We start from the raw sequence: 5629 nt of genomic DNA, 5'->3' as shown, positions 1-5629 counted from the left end.
CAGGGAGGGGAAGAGGCTGGATGGGAGGACAGGGAGGGGAAGAGGCTGGATGGGAGGCAGGGAGGGGAAATTGTGGTTGAGATGTAATGTACGACAGAAGACTATAAACAAATAAGGAAAGGAAACAAAATCAAGTCCCGTGAGATTTTTCATGAGGTTGAGAGACAAGCTTTGTCAGAGATGAAGATCAAACACATGGTACAACTTTGATGATTGCTGTCATAGTTTCACTTCTGTTGCTAGGATCAAATATTCCTCCAAAGTCAACTTAGGGGACAAACAGGTTAATTTAGCTCACAGTTTCAGATTGCTCTCCATCACTGAAGGAAGTCAACACAGTAACTTCAGACAGTGTAGGTCCAATCCACATCCAGAAGCAGAGAGTATAAATACATACATGCTTATTCCTTACCTCATGTCCTCTACTCTTATATACTCCAAGGCAAAGGGAATTTTGACACACCTAAAATTAGGCCATGTCTTCCAGGATCAATTATTATTAATCAAGACAGCAATCAAAAGAAGTCTACTGGATACCCAACACATGAAATGGGCAAACAGAACAGCAACACCTGATATGCAACCAGATTTAGCCATGGTTTCAGTCATTACAAATGACTTGAAAGGAGCTATAATATGATGTGCTCAAAAGATATGCCCACTGGTGCAGTAGTGACATTATAGAAGAGTGTTTGTCCATACAACTCCTTGTTTTTAAATGCTTTTTGTTTTTGCTTTTGAGAGGAAGAAATAACATGAATTTAGGTAGAGAAGGAAAAGAATAGGATGTGATAGAAATATATTGCATGAAACTATAAAAGAATAAATATCATATACCCATGCATACATATATGTGTGTGTGTGTGTGCGTGTGTGTAAAATCTTTTTTTTCCCCCAAGACTATCCTCCAACAAGCACGAACAGGAGCCAACTTGGTATAGACAATTTCTCATAGAGACTTTCTCTCAGGTGATGGAAACAGTTATTTTACCAAACAACAGTAGGGTGTTAATTCAATCTCAACCCCATCACTTGTAAAACACTCTAAATAACATGTCTATATGGGAAAATTATATTCACATATTATAAAAGAGAGATTAGCAATTCTAATTATGAAATGTTTATTAAATTTCATATGATGGTGTATGTAGTCTATATGTCTTAAAATAAATTGCTGTAATAATCCTTATCTTGAGGATGTGAGATGGTATAGTGCCTGCCCATGCAACAAAGTCAGAGGGAGGATGTTGGCTTATGAAATGGTATTGGCCACACCAGGATTATATAAATATAAACTGTGAGATTCTGTAGCTACTGTTCCAATGACTGAGATGAGTAAGCAGCTACTTGGTGTTCAGCTTGTACGGCTTGACAAAGGGATATTCCAGATATGAAAACAAGGGTGTAAGTACAGTTTGTGATATCTATCATGGTGAACAATTTGAAATTTATGACAATTCTGGAATTTTTTATTGCACTTTTTGGATCACAGTTGAATGTAGTTCACTGGCAGAGTCAGAAGTCATAAGGGATATGAGTACAAACAATTCATCAAATGTCACACTTAAATGTTCACTATGCAGTTCATCACCCCGTGGGTTATACTTAAGAGCAAAGGGAGATGAAATACACTGAGGTTTTTATGCTCTTTTGAAGTTAAAAGCCATTTAAACTTCTTTTTTTTATTTATATGCATTCAGCAAATTATACAAGCCAATTAGAGGCACAGTCACTTAGTCCCTACTGGTTAGTACTAGAATCTGGAATCTACTTAATAGTTATGTTCAGTGATGATCTAACATACTGGATAAAAGGCATAGAAGAGGCAAAGAGCACATGGAGTTTTTACCATGAAAATGTACATACAAGAAGAGAGAATAAGTAACTATATTGATTCATATATATATATATATATATATATATATATATATATATATATATAAACAATAGCTATAGAATTGAGTAAAAGCAGATGGTTTCCAAATTTTTATTTCATGTGTTTCACAATAACACACAGACATGTATGAGGACACAGTGTGAGTGATATTCTAAAAATGATATTAACATACATATCAGGATGAGTTAAGTTTCAAACACTGACTGCAGCAAATGCTGCCTTGGATGTGGAGCCAGGGGAATGTCTCCTCCTTCCAGGAATGCAAATGGGTATAGCACAGTTTGAAGATTCTTTGGCAATTTCCTGCCAAGTAAACATATTCTTCCCATGCAATTTTCCTCCTTGACGTTTTCCCAGATGAGCTGAAACTTTATGTGCATATGAAACTATGAACAAATGACTTATTGTTTATATAGTTAACAGAACTGTATAACAATAAGCATGTCTTTTAAAGAGTAAGTGGATAGACAACATGTTATTTTTATGAGACAGAATCATATCCAGAGATAAAAATTAGCTATCAAGAAAAAAAAAAGAAGAAAAAGACTCCTAAAAAGTATTTGGTTAAATAAAGAAGTCATGCTGAAAAGGTATGCTACTATATGACTCTGACAACATGATAGTCTGGCAGATTGAAGAATCACAGATAACAATAAGCAATAAAAGCTCAAGATTTTCCAAGAGAATGGGAGGTGTATTGAAAGATAATTGTATGAAAAAGGAAATTGTTGAGGGTCCTTCCAGTTTCCATTTGTGCCTGGGGCTGACCCTGTGCTACAGATCTCTTTACCCAAATCACTCCACAAGAAAGCTGGTCTCCCAGGAGTGCTGAGACACCTGAGGGCACAGGTAAGACCACCATTTCTGCTCAAATACCACGCCCAAGAGGGACCCGCCCAGATCCCTCAGGGCACAGGAACTGAGGAGCAGCATGGGACAGGATCCTTCTGGTTTCCATCTCAACCCAGAGCTGACCCTGTGCCATACCTCATCATACCCAAATTCCTCATGTAGAAAACTGGTCTCCCAGGAGTGCTGACACACAGGCTTACAGGAGGGTCAATCTACTGTCAGAGACAGCAAGACTATCTAACACCAAAGATAACCAGATGGTGAGAGGCAAGAGCAAGAACATAAGCAACAGAAACCAAGGCTACCTGGCATCATCAGAACCCAGTTCTCCCACCACAGCAAGTCCTTGATATCGCAACACACTAGTAAAGCAAGACTCTGATTTAAAATCACAGCTCATGATGATGAGAGAGGACATTTTTAAGGACATATAATAACTCACTTAAAGAAATACAGGAGAACACATGTAAAGAGGTAGAAGCTCTTAAAGAGGAAACACAAAAATCCCTTAAAGAATTACAGGAAAACACAGCCAAACAGGTGGAAGAATTGAAAAAGAATTGTCCAGGACCTAAAAATGGAAGTAAAATTATTAAAGAAAACTCAAAGGGAGACAGCCCTGGAGATGGAAAACCTAGGAAAGAGAACAGGAGTCACAGATGCAAGTGTCACCAACAGAATATACGAGATAGAAGAGAGACTCTCAGTGGCAGAAGATACAATTCAGGACATAGCACAACAGTCAAGGAAGCAGAAAAAATGAAAATCTCCTATTTCAAAAGCATGCAAGAAATCCAGGACACAATGAAAAGACTCAACCTGAGAATAGTAGGTATAGAAGAGGGTGAAGACTCTCAACTCAAAGGGCCAACAAACATTTTCAACAAAATTATAGAAGAAAACTTTCCTAACCTAGAGAAAGAAATGGCCATGAACATATAAGAAGCCTACAGTACTCCAAACAGATGGGACCAGAAAAGCAATTCCTCCCACCACAAAATAGTCAAAACACAAAATGCACAAAACAAAGTATATTAAAAGCAGTAAGGGAAAAAGGTCAAGTAACATATAAAGACATACCTATCAGAATTACACCAGACATCTTAACAGAGACTATGAAAGCTAGAAGATCCTGGGCAGATATCATACAGACCCTAAGAGAACATAAATGCCACCACAGGCTACTATATCCAGCAAAACTCTCAATTACCATAGATGGAGAAACCAAGATATTCCACGACAAAACCAAATTTACAAAATATCTTTCTACAAATCCAGTCCTACAAAAGAAAATAGATGGAAAATTCCAACACAAGGATGGAAACTACACCCTAGAAAAAGCAAGAAGGTAATCTTTTCTCAACAAACCCAAAAGAAGATAGCAACACAAACATAATTCTACCTCTAACAATAAAAGTAACAAGAAGCACCAGTCACTATTCCTTAATATCTCTTAAAATCAATTGACTCAACTCTCCAATAAGAAGACATAGACTAACAGATTGAATACATAAAGAGGACCCAGCATTTTGCTGCATAAAGGAAATACATCTCAGTGACAAAGACAGACACTACCTCAGAATAGAAGACTGGAAAACAATTTTCCAAGCAAATAGTCCCAAGAAACAAGCTGTAGTCATTCTAATATTTAATAAAATCGAATTTCAATCAGAAGTTATCAAAAAAACAAAACAAAAAAAGAAAGGACACTTCGTACTCATCAAAGGAAAAATCTACCAAGATGAACTCTCAATTTTAAACATCTATGCTCCAAATGCAAGGGCACCCATATTCATAAAAGAAACTTTACTAAAGCTCTAAGCACACATTGCATATCACACAATAATAGTGGAAGACTTCAATACCCCACTCTCATCAATGGACAGGTCATGGAATGTCCTCCTGCAAGTGGTAACTCAGTCACAAAAAACTACACATGGTGTGTACTCACTGATAAGTGGATATTAGGCAAAGAGTGTGGAATACTCACAATATAACTCATGGACCACATGCAGCTCAAGAGCAAGGAAGATCGAAGTGTGGATGCTTCAGTCTCACTTAGAAGGGGAAACAAAATAATCAAGGGAAGTAGAGTCAGAGGGATTTGGAAGAAAGAGAAGAGGAGAAGGGGAAAAAGAGGGGAAGAATCAGATATGGAGGATTTGGAGGAGATGTACGGAGGATCAGGAAGTTGAACAGAGGTGTGTGTAGCAATCAGGGGGGATGGCGAACTGAGGGTAGCAACCAGAGAGTCCCAAATGCCAGAAAAGCAAGAGCCTCCCCAAACCCCACTGGATGCCATTAGCTGACATACCCCACAAAAGTGAGGGAGAACCTGTTGAGACCATATCCAGAGGTTAGGCATGGCTCCTTGTGTGGGGGATGGGACCACCCACCCATCTCCAAAATTTTAACTCAGAATTGCTCCTGTCTAAAGGAAATACAGGGACAAAGAGTAGAGAAGAGATGAAGGAAAGACCATCTAGAGACTGCCTCACCTGGGGATCCATCCCACATGCAGACGCCAAACTCAGAAACTATTTCGGATGCCAAGAAGTACTTGCTGACAGCAATACCGCTGTCTCCTGAGAGGCTTTGCCAGATCCTGACCAATACAGATGCAGAAGCTCACAGCCAATCATTGGACTGAGCACAGGTACCCCAACAGAGGAGTTAGGAGAAGGGCTGAAGGAGCTGAAGGGTCTTATCTGGTATCAATGGGAGGAGAGGTCCCTGGTCCTGTAAAAGCTTGGTGCCCCAGTGTGGAGGAATGCTAGGGTGGTAAGATTGGAGTGGGTGGTTGTGTGGGATGACACCATCATAGAAGCAGGGTAAGGGGACATGGGACAGGGGATTTGTAGAGGGGAAATGGGGAAAGGG

The sequence above is a fragment of the Grammomys surdaster genome, unplaced genomic scaffold (assembly GCF_004785775.1).
Source record: "Grammomys surdaster isolate TR1022 unplaced genomic scaffold, NIH_TR_1.0 126118, whole genome shotgun sequence".
NCBI lineage: Eukaryota > Metazoa > Chordata > Mammalia > Rodentia > Muridae > Grammomys > Grammomys surdaster.
Note: the sequence above shows the minus strand (reverse complement) of the source record.